Here is an 18,482-nt window from a genome sequence, read left to right on the forward strand (position 1 = left end):
AAAATGGAATATGGTGGAGGGTGGGAGGAATAGGGAAGCTTTGATGTTGGGGTGAAGTCTGCTTGAACCTCTGGAGATTGGTTCATCCTTCCCCCAAGTGGAAGATTCAGACTTAAAAATTCCAGAAGGTTCTACATGCCACACCTCTAAGCAGGTGACACAATGAATTCAAAGGGCAGATAAATTTGAAGAGGAGCCTTGGGGAGGAGGTGGGAGGTACCAGAAAGCTCGGTCTGGGCTCAGTGTCCATGGTACCTGTCATAGTACCTCATTTCCCCAAACTTCCATTTAATAGGTAGGGAAATTATTTGAAATGAGAATTTTCCTTTTTCAGAGAAACTTTCAGTTTGTATATTTATTACAAGTCCTAGCTTTCAAGTGTAATTTGTTTTGGAGGAGAGAACAAAGTAGTAAAAGAACCATATCCCAATGCTAAGCTACTAACCATTTAATAACAGTTTTGGGTCAGGGAAGTAACTATCTACTCTACTGAAATTTTGTAAGATGTAGCCCAATTTGAGAAACATTAAAATATGAAAAAGTACATCTCAAAATGGAACAAGCATGCAGCTGAAGACAGGACTTTCTTCCCAGCATTTCTAATCTTCCCTGCAGAGAGATCCTCTGTGCCAGCCATGCACACGGAGCAGCCCAGGTGGCCTCTCTGAGCAGGGTTTTCAGACTGATTGGGGCAAATTTCCTGGGGGAGACCTGTAAGAGGGTCAGAAACTTCTCTCAGAGAGAGCTGTAAAACCAGGATACATGAAGACCAGGGGGTCATTGTCCTAAGTTCCCTGTCACCTCCCTCAGTGGCCTTTGCTCCACTGAGATTCAACTCCTGGGGTACCACTTGGGAATTGGGTCCAGTCGTGGTTTCTCAAACTTGAATGTCAACCCACCTTTGTACAAATGAGCAAATGTTAAATTGCTCATTTAACATTTATCCAGGGCACCTATTGCCTCCTCAAAAAAAATACTATTTAGGAAATACCAGTTTTAATGTACCAGTTATTTCTTCTAACATTAAACACATAACCATGCATATAACAAACATGCACCCATGCACCACCTACACTCATTTTGTGAACACCAGCAACATACTTCTCAAACGGGACCCTAAAGAGCTGACATCACAGATCATTTAAGTTACACAGACATCAGAGAGTCTCAGTGGACAGTGGTCCTTCACATACTGGAGTTAAGAATGCTTCCAGAACACATACATGAATGAGAGTGGCCAGGATTTAATGGGTCCACAGGCCCTCTGCAGTCTATCTGTGGACCCCCAAAAGAGCCCATACACTAGTCCACCACCCTCAGCACAGATGTACAGGGAGATCCAGAGTGGGAAGAATTTGCCAAAGACCCCAGAGTAGCCCTCCTCGCCTTTACGCTGTGCAGAGGACACACCGGAACCAATGAGCTCAGGCCCCAGGTGGCAGTAACCACCCCCACACTTCACCAGTTCCCTGCTCTGTGCCAGGGACCACTGGGGGCAGTTTACAGTCACCATCTCCTTCCGCCCAGTGCTGGTGATTTGCTTAGTGAGTGGCATCTAGAAGTCAGTTCCTTTCCCAGCTGACACCGGCAGCTACTTAGAAGCTGACTCCCCAACTTTTCAACAGCTTGTTGGATTCTATGAATCCTGCACTGCTGTGTCCTTCTCCAAGGCCTGCTGCTCTGTACAAGCCATTGGCATACCCAGAGGATGTCACTTGACTGCAGGGGATGGGAATAACAGCTCCTTGGGATTTTATTAAAATCACCCTAATGCTTTGAGGGGAGATGCTGTACTGCTGAAATGTAGAACACAAGTGAATCCTTATAGGACCCTGATGTGAAATACTGAGGCCTTAATCAAATATACATATTTTATACCAAGTTTATAATGGTGGCTTGAAAAAGGCACCTGTAAATCAGCATTTATGACCAAAAGAAAACTAATCTGGTCTTGGAATTTTAACTTTATCTGGAAAAGTAAACTGAAGCCAACTAAGTCTGAACCCACAAAGAAAAAACATTGCCTTATCTCTTACAGACAGCCACATGAAATCATTGTTGGCGCAAAGTCTGACAATAAAATGTATCAGCTAAAAAAAAAAATCACCCTAAATGCAACAGTCAGGCAGTCATTCCCTGGCATTCAAAAACAACTGGAAATCTGAACTTGGGCAAATATGCATGCTTTCTCATTCAGAGAAGGAAGAGGAGTTGGAAGAAACAAAGACCACAAGCCAGCATGAAGAAGGGACCTTACCCAGTGAGTTGGCAGTAGGAACCCATTTGCTTCTTTATCCACTAATGTCTGCCTCCTGCCTTTTCTATTGGGAAAAAAATGCACCGCTAAACCTTTCATTGGCCTCAAGATTAACCACATTAGCATGTAACCAGCACGTGCAAGGCTGAGCAATCATCAGGTGGAGAGCAAAGATGAAGCTAAAACTCTTTTAGCTCAGTGACCCGATGGAAGAAGTCAGCTATCTCCAGAGTATTCCATTTGAACATTCCAGGGCCCCTTATGATAAAAGTTAAACCCTGTAATATTCAATAGCTGAGAACATGGGAGATCATCATTTTCTTTCCTTCAAGTTTGCAAAAAATTGCTCAAGACTTCCCTCCGACTCTCCCACCTTTTTTAGTCCCTCTGATCACTGCAGGGCCCAAGAGAGACCTAGAAGGCCTATGGCAAGGTGTTGGGGGTGACATTAGAGTCCACAACCAGAACAAAGAAACTCTTCCTAATCTGCCCCCTCCCAGCATGGACATATGGAAAACAGACTGGTGCATTCTAAACAACACCCCCTAACACACAACAATCCCCCATTTCATCACCGGGAAGTCACACAGCAGCCTGATTCTTCATGCACCACCTCATCCCCCTGGACTCTAGGTCAAGTCTCAGGAACCACTTTCCATGGGAGGAGCTGGCCTGGTCCATGGAAAAAAATGTGGGGCTAGGAGATAGGAAACAGGGGTCTTGCTCCTGGCACTGCTACTATGTCAGTAAGAAACATGGATGAGCTACTCAGTCCCTACATTGGTTGTGTCACCTGTAAATGGTCAGAAAGCTGTCTGTCCTAAGCTCACAGAATTATCATGAGGGTTCCAACTTACAACTGCTTTGATAAGTTTAAAGCACCATAAAATAATAGCAGCAACACTGCTCACTGAGGATCTATTAGGTTCCTCATGAGGTTCTATCATGAGGTTCCTCATGATCTTCTATCATGAGGTTCCTCATGATCTGCTTTCCTTCACCCCATGAGGTCAATGCCAGCATTAGTCCCACCTTGCAAATGAGGAAATACACTCACATGGTCAACCTGGTCAAGGGCACATAGCCAGTAAGACATGGGACCAGGAGCTCCAGCTCAAGGTTCTGATTCTAGAGGTCTTAAAATGCTGTTTCTAACATGCAATAGTAGAGCACTTATTGAGCACTTATTATGGGCAAGGCTGTGTTCCTACAAACCTCACTTATATTAATTCATTTACCCTCAAAACTCTAGATGTAGGTACTATGATTATTCCCATTCTGCAGATTACTGAGAGGAATTATATAACTAAATTTACACTATTCACAAGTGATACAGCCAGACATTTTGGTCAAAACTCTTATCTTCTATCCTCCATCTCACATTTTACAGATAGAAATAAAAATAAATATAAATATAGCTAGAGAGAGAGAGAGGATAGGCCCTGGCTGGTGTAGCTCAGTGCATTGAGCGCAGGCCTGCGAACCACACGATCGCAGTTTGATTCCCAGTCAGGGCACATGCCTGGGTTGCAGGCCGGTTCCCTGCAGGCCAGTTCCCAGCAGGGGATGCACAAAAGGCAACCATACATTGATGTTTTTCTCCCTCTCTCCTTCCCCCCTTCCCCTCTAAAGATAAATAAATAAAATCTTTAAAAAAAGATAAAATGAGAGAGAGAGAGGATAGAGGTAGAAGTTACTGATTAGAAAACCAGTCCCGGAAATGACCCTAAGTTCATCAGCAGCATATATCCATGGAAGGCCTGGTAGGTGTCAGGCAGCCAGGCACTACTAGGCCAGGGCTGGAGTTCCTGAAGTGCATGAGCCACTGGCCCCCACACTCCAAGAGTTGACAGCCAGGTAAGAGCCTATGTCTGTTGAAATATATTTTCAGTACAATGAGGTCTGTGTGAAGTGCAGAAACAGTGCACAGAGAAAGAAATGGTTAATCAGGACTGAAGAAAGTTTTCTCAGAATGAGCGACATCTAAGCAGAGTTTCAAACAGGTCACCCAAGAGACACAGCATTCTGCAGCATCTACAATAGAGAGCACTTCACAGATGAGGGCATGTGATTGGAACAGACACAGCATAGCGGCACAAAATGAATGCTCCTCTAATTCAATCAGAAACACTTTTCAATTTGCTAGAACTTGCCTGGCCCTCTTTTGTTCACCCAATAACAAATATTGATGAAGCCTCCATATCCAGGTACTATATTTAAATATGAAATAAATAGGACAAAATAAAAGAACACCATATATATTTGTTATGTGACAGGCATTGGGTCAGGTACTTTTTAAAATCCTTACAATCATCTGATGGGTAAATATTCCATTTTTATAACTGAGAAACAGACTCAAAGGGGTTAAATGACACAGTCTCAGTGACACAGGCACAGGTTTGATCTAGGTCTGTCCTCTCCCAGGTCCTGTGCTTCTTCCATCACAGTGATCGGCAGTGTGCAGCTACCTTGTCCCTTCCTACTAGTGAGGATTCTCACAAAGTCTCTCTGTGACCAAATATTGCCTGACAGCTGACCAGAAGTACAAATTTGGTCTGTCACCAAAGCAGACAGTGAAGTCAAGTAGCTCACAGAGATCTGTCTCCCATCCCTGATCCAGACCCTGATCTTATTATTATCATTTAACCATCCCAAACTTAGATCTTCTGTGCCCCACTGGCTAAACTGCTGGTGGCCAAACAAGGTAATCTGCCATCTATGCCAATTCCTGCCTTGAACACTGTCAAAATAATGATCACTGCTGGGCCAGAACCAGGGGTTTAGTCACTGTGAGATTTCCCCAATGCACTCCCTAACCCTGAGGTCCTGAAAAGTTAACCTTGATCTCTTAGACAGACAGCTGCCACTGAAGCCCTTCCAGCTGACCCATTTCAGAACTACTTGGTCTGCTGGGTTTGCCTGGAACGAGAGTAAACAGAGCATTTCTGTAGAACTCAGCTTTATGCCAAAACCCAGATACCACAGGGAATTGGGACCCTGCTTTAATATACATCTAAGAGCTTTAAAATACATAAAGCTCTTAGATTCTTGCTCTGGTTGGCTAGTAATACTACTCTTCCACCCAGAGCAGTAAATTCTTGTGGGGAACAGAGAGAATCCCAGGGAGGCCAGAGTAGAAGTAAGAGAATGGAGCTACCTTCTTGGTGAAGGAAGGGCAGTGTTTTGGCATTCTAAACAATTGCTCAGCTAGGTGGTATTCATAAATGCATTCAATCAATAAACATTTAATGATTTACCATGTACTACCTGCCAAGTCTGTGCCAGGGTGGTCTGGGGAAGCAGGGACAGTCCCTGTTCTCATAGCACTTACACTGCCCTGGGGGATACAGGCATCCTCCCAGGTGACATTAACAGCAGAATGTGATGGTGCAGAGTCTGGGGTACCTGCCAGGGTTGAAATCTAACCTCTCTGACTCTCAATTTCTTCATCAGTTAAAATAAGGATAAAATGGCCCTGGCTGGTGTAGCTCAGTGGATTGAGCACAGGCCTGTGAACCAGAGGATCACGGTTCGATTCCCAGTCAGGGCACATGTCTGGGTTGCAGGCCGGTTCCCTGCAGGCCAGTTCCCAGCAGGGGACATAAGAAAGGCAACCATACATTGATGTTTCTCTCCCTCTCTCTTTCCCCTCTAAAACATAAATAAATTTTAAAAATCAGGATAAAATGGCACCTATTGCATAAAATTGCTGTGAAGATTGAATGATTTAATACAATAAAGCTCTTAGAATGGTGAGTGGCCAACCAGAAATACTCAGTGCATGTTGCATGCTTATGTTCTCCTGGTTGTATACATCAGCACGATGAGGGCTGTGTTGGCCACACCAGAGCAGGAGAGCAGCAAGAGGCACCACTTCCTCCGGGAGGTAAAACCCCAAATACAAAGTAACAAGTGAGTCATCCTGGTGTTGAGGAAGGAAAAGAGCATGCCAGGCACTGAGATCATAAATGAAAAAGGGAAAAAGCAAAAAAGCACCTGATGTGTTTAAGAAATGTACAATATTCTCAAATGACTGACTAGTTTAAAAAAAGAAAAGAATGCAGATCAAGAGATATAAGGGGACATAATGTAAAGAGACAATAATACATGATATGAGAAATAGTAATGTATGGCCTTAGTGAGGTTCACACATCAGGGATTCTCTGACAGCCAGGCTATGAGCCACTCAATTGAAAAATTATGGTTTCCATAACTTAGTATATATATATATATATATATATATATATATATATATATATATATATATATATATGTGTGTGTGTGTGTGTGTGTGTGTGTGTGTGTGTGTGTGTGTATGTGTGATCCAGGCACAAAAGGATATATCAACAAACTTGGTTCGAGTGTCACCTCCTCTGAGAAGCCCTCCCTGACCACCCTCAGTTCCATGAGGCCCAAGGCATTTAGTCCACTCTTGTATCCCCAGAGCAGAGAAATGTCTGGCTCATAGTAGGTGCTCAGTAAATATTTGTTGAAGGAATGAACAAATAAATAAGTGAGGAAGACAGGCACAGCCTCTGCCCTCAGGAAGCATACAAGATGAGCAGGGTGTTATAGAGAGTTTGAGTTACAGGGAACTGGCTACATGGCATCACAGGACTGCCCAGAGGAGTCAAGGAATTAAACAGAAAAAATATGGAGAGCCAGATATGCTGAGAGCAAGCAACGGAGCTCAGGTTGTAGCCGTAGCTAATAGAGCATGTGTCCCTGCCTGATGCATTACCCTCCCAGCAATAGTTAGTCTTCTGGGACCCTGCAAAGCATGCAGAAAGGTTGACAGCTTACAATCAATACCATGTTCACTGATGCAAGGAGCAACATTATCGCATCCAAGATATTACCCCCACATCTCGCTCCAGCACTAAATATTCCCCATAACAAGGCCAATGGGAGTGACAAGAGCCATTATTTTCAACCTTCCCACTTGAAAGCAAGAGGCAAGACAAACCATTCCCTGGATGTTCTTCAGGGAAAACAAGCCAGTTCCCCTAAGAAATCTCTCAAAGTGGAGCCCAGGCCTAATATAGCAGGACAGGGATGCAAGATGATTGGCATTTTCACTTGCCAGGGTGTCCACCATATAGAATGGAAAACCCTGTGGGTGGCTGAGGGATATCACAGCAAATAAGAGTGGGGTGGATGGTCCCACACACATATCCAGGTTGCGGGGAATGTGTGAGGGGTGGGAGCTGGATTGTGTTCTATATGTCCAAATCATTCTAATGAAAAGAAACTTGACTCTCCCCAGTTTAGCTTTCCCATCTCAGCTTCTCTGACTGGGGCATAATGGAAAGTCATATTTCATCTAAGGTGACAATTTCCAACTCTAAGGTGCAGGTGGCTTACGAAATGTTGTGGACCACTCTGCCTGGTTTCAGGAATTGTAACTCTACACCCTGTGGCTAAGGATGAGTGAGTGACCTCTGAAATGCGAGCTCAGGAGACAAGGCTTGTCTCTGGTAGCAAATGCTGCCTCAGTTTCCTCCCTGCTCCCAAAGCATGGTCAGAAGTCCTTGATGGGTAAGACCCCTCAGAAGAGGGGCAACCTAGGTCAGACAGGATCACTTGGGAGGTCATATCATGGAAGGACTCAAAGGAGCTGTAACAAAGAGCAACAGACTCTTGCCCCCCGGCTTTGACATAGCCTGAGTCCCCATGTCCTCTGGGAGCAGTGCTTCCTGGCTGTAATCCCCTTAAGCCTGACTAATGGGGAGAGGTGCAGTTCCTTGCCTTGCTAGAGCAGATCCCCAGGGGAAAATCTGACATCACAAAGACTTCCTGAAACCTGTGAAATCTGCTCTTCTAAGAGTGCTTTCATTAATATGTTAAGGGTTTGAGCAGGAAACCCTAAAACTCTCTTCCTGACAGACTCTGACTCAGACTAAGCCCTCAGAGTTCTTTGAAATGTTATCTACTGTTTGATCCTTGCTGCCCTGTATTCCTGTGTATTACAACCCAATAAAAGCCCTTGGAGGAAGGGGCTCAATGCCTTTTTCCCCTGAGAACATGGCCACTGCTCAAGGCCTTTTTCCTTTGGGAAACTGGCCACCTCTCCTCCCCAAGCAGATCACATCATGTCTCAGTCATATTTACTTTCATCCGTGGCACACGGGGGAACATGTGGGGAAAGTCACCCCCACAACTAAGAGTCAGCTAAATTTATCAAAGAGAACAGCAAACAACTGCACAGTAAACACCCCTCCATTTCTCAGTCAGGGGAGAAGAACAGGCCACATTGCACAGCAGCCACCACCCAGTGCTGCCACTGAGTCCACTGTCACAGGGCTCTCAGCCTATGGCTGGACTCTAACAAGGAGAAGGTTGGGCCAGGACACTGGGGTTGTTCTTCTAATTCCACAGTTCATTTATTTAATGACATGCTTTGGTTTTCAGGCCCTCATTTCCTCTCTGACAAGATGAGGGATATCACTCCTGCTTTTCATACTCTTTTTGAAAAGACAGAAAGGTTAATTACCTGTATTTGTGATGCATCTTGATGAAAAAAATCAGCTAACATTCAAAGATGGGTATATTTACTGAACGGTATATTCAAATGTCATAAAAACTCAGAAAATGTTCATTATGGAGCAAGAAAGCTCAGTGCAAAAGCAAACTTCTCCAGTGTACAAAAAGAATGCCATTTCAGGGATGGAACAGCTCAAAGTGGCTCTTCCCTGGACCAGCATGGGGACAGTTAACTGACTCCATCTGTCCCAGCTGGCATCTCAATAGGGACATTGTGAGGGGCCTATAAGAATGGCAGTGATTATAGCTTTCCCCTGTTCCCCAGCATTAAACATGCGATGAATTCTTCTTAACATGACATTATGTGCACACATACTCATGCACACCAGAAGCCTCAACACTCTACCCACAGACTCTCTTTCCTCAGAAAATCATCTCTGAATTTGTGAATCCTTCTGTCTGAATCATGGGAGCTCCCTCAGTTGCTTAAGAAAACAACCTGGAACAAAGGTTGTAAATTTCTCATTGCATTTTACAGCAGGATTGGGGATCCATCTACAAATTAACACTCCAATGGCTCTGTTGATAATAAAGTTATACGGTGCCACATAAGATTGTAATGACTTCCCTTTTCACCTGCTCATAACATTGCTCAGTCACAGGGACACTTGGGGTGGAATAACTGCCCCGAGTGATGAGCAGTAATTGAACTTTATTCTTTGTGGGGCCATTTGAACTGATTCAAGCACTTTCATGACCAGACAGGTGGTGCCATCTGCCCAAGGTTATAGAGAGTTACTCTGAGACTAAGACTTTCAAATCTCTAAAATTTGCCTTAGTTCATTGTTTTTTTTTAACTTATCCAGTGAGCCTAAAAACCAGTGGTTTTTAGGTTCAAGGTCTTGATAGGAACCATTAATGTCAAGTCAAAGAGCACTCAGCATTTCTGTCTGCTGTACCAAAGATAGTTTTGCAAAGGTCTGGGAGGACTGCCTCATGCCAACACTCACTGGCATCTGCATGGGTACAGATGCACACAGGTGGGCCCATGAATTCACTCAGCACATTCAATATCACTGACCTACAAGATTAAATGCCACTAATTATTTACCTTCCTACAGATCTCTTTGCCTAACAGCTATTCATATCTGATCATGTGCCACTCAGTTAGCTACATAGATCAACAAGGCAAAGAAAGCCCTGTCCTTCAGGAATGCAGTCTAACAATAAATACAATTCCAACAGGGGATTTCAATCTAACACGGTTAATGCAAAGGCCGAGGTACACATCAGTTATTATAGGTTGACAGAATTAGAGCATCTGATCTCCCGGGGGGATTAAATGAGTTCGATCATAAAGGAGAACCAGGTCCATCCAGGTGAGCATGAACATGAGCAATGGTGCATGGCTGGGAAGTTGCCCTTCCCCCATCCCTGAGAACTACCAGCAGTTTGATTTTGCTGAAAGACTCAGCTAGGACTGGCTCAACTGCTGGTGAGGGAGCAGAGGACCATTTAGAGAGATTACTGGAAGATTTTTAAGGAGAAAATTGACATAGTGAGGATTACATTTTTGAAGAGTCTCCCTGACCACTGTGTAAATGACACATTTGAAGTAGACAAGATCAAGAGCAGGCAGTTCACAGGAAGCTGTTGGAGTAGTCCAGGGAAAAAAAGATGAGGACCTGAGCTGGGGATAAAGGAAACACTGCAGAGGTTCAGGCCAGTATACCTGACAGACTGATCTGATGAGAGCAGAAAGAGGAGTTTGTGAAGATACCTAGGTGATGGTTAAGCTAATAAGCAATGCCATGAACAGAGATAGAGACTACTGGGACAGGAAGGTTTAGACCAGCGATTTTCAACCCCTGACACCTCACAGCACATATTAACAATTACTAAAATTCTGCAGCACATCGAAAATATATTTTTGGCAATATGACAAAAAAGTAGGTATAATTTGAATTCATTCACACTAGATAGCCATTTTGTTGGCTGTTGTCTTTTTTTTTTCATTTGACAATGTAAGGGAAAAGAGGTCAGTGCCCTGACTAAATAGCTGGGTACTGCATGTTTTTAAAACTCTTGCAGCATGTCAGTGAGCTGCAGCACACCAGTTGAAAATTGCTGGTTTAGGAGGAGGAAAAATGATCAGGGGGCTAATTTTGGACATAATGAGTTCGAGGAGCCAGTGGGGCAGCCAGGTGGAGAAAGATCTCCAGCAGGCATCAAGATTAAAAAAAAAATCAGTGACAAAGATTTTACTAAATATGATGAAGAATTAGTCATTATGTGTCCTGGCCTTTACAGAGGGGATTACAAGGGTACACATAGAGTGAGGCTCTGGAGAGCACTGGGTAGCAATATCCTTTGGAGCAGATGGAGGGGTGGGGGGACACCCCACACAATATAGAAAAAAGCATTGGCATCATAAGAAGAAGCATGGGCAAAGGATATTGTGGAGATAAGAGAGTATAGTTCTCCCCTGAAAAATATAGTTCCTATAAATCTGTATTTTAAAAACAAACAAACAAACAAAAGAAACCCAGTACTAAGTAGGTGATAGGCTCTTCACAAAAGGCAATTCACAAAAGAAGATATTTAGAAAAATCAATGAATATAAAAAACATGCTCTATTCAGTAATTGGGGAAATGTAAATAGCACTATGTAGCCACAAAACGAATGAAATTAGTAGGACTGACACTAAAAAGTATTGGCAAAGATACAGCATAACTGGTACTTTTGTACACTGCTGGTGAGATTATAAATTCATCACTTTAAAAAACAGTGTGGCCCTATATACTAACATTGGAGATATTTATACCTAAGACTCAGCCACATACCCCACTTCTAAGTATGTGCCCAACAAATTTGTGCACTTGTACCCTAAGAACAGAGTTCACAGCAACACTATTCATAAATGCTAAAATTAGAAAATACCACAAATGACCACCACAGAACAAAACAATATGTTCCTCTCACAAAATGGAATTCTAACAGCAAAAACTAATGAGCTACAACTGTGGATAACAGTGTGGATGAATTTTACAAATAGGAGGTTGAGTTAAAGAAACCAGAAAAAAGAATATCTGCTTCATGATTGCAATGCCATAAAATTTACATCAGGTAAGACTAAACTATAATGTTTAGGATGCCTACTTAGGTGGTAAAACTATAAAGAAAAACAAGGAAGTGGCTCCTATGAAATCAAGGACAATGGTTATGTTTAGGGAAGTAGGTACAAAATCAACTTACCATTTTTTAAGTACTTCCCTTGATAATAATTCACTAAGTTCTGCATTTGATCTATTCAATTTTCTAAATGAGGTAGTTCACATTTTTAAATATATTTTTTCTGTCCACACCAGTGTGTCTCAGTGGGTTGGATATCATCCCACAAAACAAAAGGTCACTAGTTTGACTCCCCATCAGGGCCTGGGTTGACAGTTTGGTCCCCATATGAGAAGCAACTGATTGATATTTCTCTTTCACATCAATGTTTCTCTCCGTCTCTTTCACCCTCCCTTTCCCCTTCTCTAAAAGATAAATAAAATCTAAAAGATTGTTTTGAGGCTCATAGAGAGACTTCACCCCCTGATGATACAAGGCTCTTTCATTTTGGTAAAACAGGTGTGATTGCACACGGGAGCCCTGGAAGTCATCTCTGAGTCACAGCACACAAGACAGTGTGTTTATAATGATTGTGAATCATCAAGCAAACATCATGTTAATTCTGTATTTGCTGCTGGACAAGGCAAGGAAGCTGGAAAGAGAACATGACTTGGTGTGATGTACACACAATACAGTATACAGGTGAAATATAGAATTAAACAGGAAGCTCAAAAAGCTCAGGAAGCAAAGAAGTTGGACCCTAAGAGGAACACACCAAGGCACATCATAACTACATTACCCAGGATTAAAATGAAGGAGAGAATCCTAGAAGCAGCAAGACATAAGGGGACAGTCACCTACAAAGGAGTTCCCATCAGACTGTCAGCTGATTTCTCAAAAGAGACCTTACAGGCAAGAAGGGGCTGGAAAGAGGTATTCCAAGTCATGAAATCCAAAGACCTACAACCAAGATTACTCTATCCAGCAAAACTTTCATTTAGAATGGAAGGGCAGATAAAGTGCTTCTCAGATAGGTAAAGTTCAAGGAGTTCATCATCTCCAAGCCCTTATTACATGAAATGTTAAAGGGATTTATCCAAGAAAAAGAAGATAAATAATATGAACAGTGAAAGGACAGCAAACTCACAGTTATTAACAACCACACCTAAAACAAAAGCAAACTAAGCAGACAGCTAAAACATGAGCAGAACCATAGAAATGGAGATCACATGGAGGGATAGCAACAGGGGAGTGGGAAAATGAGAGGGGAGGAGAAGGTACAGAGAATAAGAACCATAGACGGTGGGGAGAAAATAGACAGGGGGAGGGCAAGAGTAATGTGGGAAATGTAGAAGCTAAAGAACTTATGACAGATGGACATGAACTAAAACAGGGAAATGTGGGTGGGAGGGGGTGTGCAGGGTGGAGGGGAATGAAGGGGGGAAAGGGAACAACTGTAATGGCATAATCAATAAAATACATTATTTTAAAAAGTTAAAAAAAGAATTAAACACCTTAAGCTTACATAATTTTATAAAGCAGTATTACCCCAATAAATTCAATTAAATAAAAGGAAGAAAATGACCTCACCACTAGCTCCATCCATGGAACCTGGGCCAAGTCTATGATCCCCTGCCACAGTTTATAGAAGACCTAACTCAGGCTTTTCAGGGCCTGCAATGCTCGGTTCTAGGGCTTTTTTGAATTGGAATTGCTCTGTCCTGGTGAATATGAATGAAAAGGGATTAGAGCCTTCTATTTAGAAGGACACAGTTACAGCCTTCTCGTAACACCATCTGAAGCCTGAGATGATAGTATATATATACATCATCTCAGCAGAGCAGAGTGGTTTCAAGTGGCAGTCAGGCAATGCTTCCTACAAATGGCCAGTAAGTGAGTATGGTAGGCTTTGCAGACAGTACAGTCCCTATTGTACCTGCTCAACTCTGTCACTGTGGTGTAAGAACATCAATTGGTAATGCATGAGTAAATGATATAGGATTCAAGGAAGACTGCATTTATGAAAATAGGTAGAAGCAGCATTTGGCCCACAGGCCAGAGTTTGCCAACTGTAGGTATCTTGGACTCTAGAAAGCTCACCTTGGCTCTGTTACTTGCACAGCCCTGAACAAGATACTTAATCTCTCAATGTAAAGGATACTCTCCTCATCTGTAAATAAAAATAATAATACCACCAACCTCATAGACTCATTATGAGGAATAAGTGAATTAGTAAATGTAAAGTGCTTAAAACAGTGCCTGGTATACTGAACTGCTGAGTATGTGAACTCACTAGGGATGACAATTACTGAACACACCATTTCTGTACCCATCACAGACATCACCGATTGAACATGGTCACTTCTCTCACTAAGCCCAGATGTTGCTATGGACTGAATTATGTCCCCTGCCCCCAAATGTGTATGTTGAAGCCCCAACCCCCAACCCCAAATGAGGTGGCATCTGGAAATGGAGCCTTTGGGAGGTGATTAGGGTTAACTGGGGTCATAAGTGTGGGAGTGCCTGTGTAAGGGGAAATGTTGAAGAGCTTGCTTCCTCTCTTCATTTCCATTTGTGCACACTCGCAAAAGGCCATGAGAGGACGCAGTGCGCAGGTGGCTGTCTGCAAATCAAGCAGAGAGTTCCTACCAGACGCTGACCCTGCTGGCACCCTGATCATAGTCTCCATAACTATGAGGAATAAACTCTTATTCTTTAAGCCAGCCAGTCCATGGCATTTTGTTATGGTGGCCCAGGCTGATGAAGACAGACATGGTCCCCTGACAAAACAGGGCCCAAGTGGTCTCTACCAAGCCATCAAAGACACCGTGTGAAAAAAACCCTCTATACCCCTGCTTCAGGTCGTGAATTCTAGGATCTGCTTTTTAGTGATATTAGCAAGTTCTGTAAATATTTTTAAGTGACACAGAAGGAAATTTGCCAAAATACATACACAGTTTTAGATGTGTGGTCTCCATTTCTAGCTTCTCATTTATGAGTTTTTATACATTTTAAACCCATACACTTTAAACTGCTTGCAAAAAAAAAAACACCTTGAAATCCTCCCATGTTCCATTTTTCTTTGCCAAGTACCTTTTCTCTTAGAAGGGTCAATAAACGCCGTCTGCACAAGTGAAGTCAGCAAAGGCTGCTAAAGAACAAGTTTCTCTTATAACTCAGGAAGTGATAAAATTAATAGACTTTAAAATGCAGTGTCACTGATGTATGTAAAGTCCTTAATCTAAAATGGAGAAAAAACAATGGCATAATTAACTTGATTTGTTTTACATTCATAGAAAGAGAGCTTTCTGAATTCATAATGCAAATGAGCCGAGAACCTGGGTATTATCTTTAAAATTTAATTAGCTTATTGTTAGCAATATTCTATACTTCCCACATTCTTAACCCATGGTGGGAATACTATTACTACCTCCTTGAAAAATTACCAACGCATTTCTTCTTTTCAAAGAAGTGGAGTTACCATCTGTCTGTTAGGAAAGAATTCCCTAGTAATTCTACAGCCATCTATGGAGCAGTGATCTTTCAAATTGGACTGTGCATCAGAATCACGTGGAGGGCTCTTTAATACATAACGAACACTGGACCCACCCCCAGAGGTTCTGGTTCAGGAGGTGTGGGGTGAGGCCACTAAGAGTAGGTACCATGTTTTCACTCTTTATCCCCACCTGGTGGCCATAGCGGCATAGCCCAGAGCATAGCACAATACCCATAAACAAAGCTTGACCTGCACTTGGAGGCTCAGAGAACACAGGTCTGGTTTCTTGCAGATGGGGGCAAACCTAAAGGCTGAGGGGAGGGGCGGTGCTTTACAGTTGCTATGTGAATGACAGCCATGCCTACTTACAACCTATGTTACCAGTCCACAAGGAATGAAACACAAAAAATAAAGGCCCTTGGGAACTCTTAGAGCATTTTGACAGAGTAATTCCATGACTGTGGACTCTAATACTAAAGATTAGGGTTTATTTCATTTTGTTATAAATATTGTTACTGTATTTTAGCAGATAGTTTGAGAAACACTGGATTTCAAAGAGGCAAGGTAGATCCGCAGATAAAAAAGCAGAGGCAGGGGTCTGCGAAGGAGTCCCTGCTTCCAGCCCATGCCTGAGACCCAGTGACATCCATGCTCTTAGATTCCAAAACACATTCCTAAGTCCTCATGAGTGGTGCTTTTTGCTGAAGCTTGCTCAGGTGATTTTTTGGGCCATGAAACTAGAATCCTAATGAGTATATTCATACCAGTCTCTGAGGGAACAAATCCCTCCTAGTCTTCATCCCAACTTCCTGATAAGTTCTAACCTGAGATTCCATCAGCCAATCCACAGAAACAGTCACCTGTTCCTTCTTGTCCCTAACTAGGCCCTTGGTTCTAAAATAAGAAGGTTCTTTACCTACGAGTAATGGAGAAGGCCGAGAAGATAAATGGCTGAAATAGATGAGAGTGGGTCGATAAACACCTACTGCATGCTCTCCCAAAGGGCACACTGTGTGAGCCGATGCGTCACAGGGTTGCCTCAAAGAGCCCACATCACAGTGGGAGAGAGACAACGGACAACTTAACAAACAAATCAATAAACTAGGTCATTCCTGAGAGTCAGACATGCAAAGAAGGAAATCATATATGGCAAGGAAAACAGACCAGCCACTCAAAACTACCAGCTAAGGGAAGGAGGAGGTGAGGCAGAGACAAAAGACTGAGAGTGATAATAAATGTTATTTATTGAAAGCGAACCCTGTGCCAGGCCTGCTAAATATTGTAAGCACAACTACCCTGGGGGAAGTGTTGTTATCCCTATATTATAGATCGGGGGGGGGCAGGGTGCTCAGAGGGGCTCCTTAACTCACCAAAGGCACAGTTGGAAAGACATAAAGGCAGGTGTGGATGTAAATATATATTACTCCAAAACCCATACCTTAATGCCCATGGAAATGAGCAGAATACAAAGCTGCTGGGCCTCAACAAATGAGTATCTTTTTGGTCACTCAAAACAATCAGGCTCAGCCATTCTCACTTCCTAGCAAAGAGGGCCATGAAATCCCTTCAATTGCATGTTTCCTTCTATAAATCCAATGCAGAAGCCTCCTGCTCAGTGAGGCCTGCCTGTGTTCCTTAGGAGACGCCAACAGTAGTCAAGTGCTTTTGGCCACACAAAAGCTCTTTTTGCAGCAAGTATCTAACAAAGTGGAACAAGAAAGAAGGTTGGAGATTATGACATTATTTCCCTAAGCAGTGGCAGGGAAGGATTGTAAAATGTCTCATAAAATCCCATCAAATATACAAACGGCATGGACTTGGGTTGAATAGCGATTGAGTGAGTCATTGTACATCTGCACATGATTTCCCACAACCAGAAGAGCCCGGGGCTCAAATCCTTGTTTACCAGTGCTAAACCATCCATCACCATTCAGCCTCAAAGCCATGCCCTCCCTCTCTCTCCAGGGCAAAGAGTTCTCCCCCTCCCTCACTGAATAGGTTAGTGCACATGTTTGCTAATAACACTTTCAGGTCACTGAGTCATTCGTCTTCGGGGCCTTGTGGGCAAGCAGATTCTGAATTTAGTCCTCTGTAACTAGCTTCAGGCTGAGTGACCCACACCCAAGTCATGAACAAGGTGAATGCAATAGCACTGGGTGCCAAGGTAAATTATGGAATGGCGAGCTAAAATATCCATAACAACCCCAATGTTCTAGAATTCACAGTGATCTAAGAAAATTTTTATTGGTTTTACCTGCATTCTACCTATGAAATAAAAGTTCACTAGAACAATTACTATTTTCATTGACTTTAATATAAGTAGCTCTCTGCCAACCCACCATGTGCTACTCATCTGAGAGTTACGGATTGACCAGATACCACTAATAACACGGGTAAGTGCTCAGTGAATGTCAGTTGTGTCAGATCCTATCAAAACAAGTATCACCACCACCTTTTGGGGTGTCCAACCTTTTGGCATCTATGCGCCACGCTGGAAGAAGAGGAGTTGTCCTGGGCTACACATCAAATACATTACAACATGTGATCACAAAAAAATCTCATAATGTAAGTAAATTTATGATTTTGTGTTGGGCCACATTCATAGCCATCCTGGGCTACATGAGGCCCGCGGGCTACAGGTTGGACACCTCTGGACTGTAGATAGTATTACCCTCACTAGAAAAAAGAAGAAAACTGGGGCTTATAAATCAAGTGTGATGGTTGATGGGAGTGTAGTGATGGCATAAAGAATGGCAAAAGGGAGGTTCCTTTGACTTCCATTTGCAATTTGTGTACCAAAAGAGATGTATCATGGATTTGTAATGGCCACTATGAAAATGTGTAGATTTCTATAGTGCTTTAAATGGTTCATAGTTCTTTTAAATACATTTTTTATTAGAGTCATACAATAACCCTGGAAAATAGGCTGCTATGCAAGTAAGGAGACTGAGGCTGAGAGTAGTCAAGGTAGTTGGTAAGGTCACTTGATAATAAGGGAAAGACTCTTATTTGCCCTTATCTTATTTGCATGATGCCATCTTACTTTTTATTAAACCCATCAAATGAAATTCAGACAGTTATATTCAGAAATGAAATTATTTGTAATTCTAACATTAATGGAACATTTGGATTCT

Source organism: Artibeus jamaicensis, unplaced genomic scaffold, assembly GCF_021234435.1.
Source record: "Artibeus jamaicensis isolate MK-2021 breed Jamaican fruit bat unplaced genomic scaffold, CSHL_Jam_final contig_432, whole genome shotgun sequence".
Classification (NCBI taxonomy): Eukaryota; Metazoa; Chordata; class Mammalia; order Chiroptera; family Phyllostomidae; genus Artibeus; species Artibeus jamaicensis.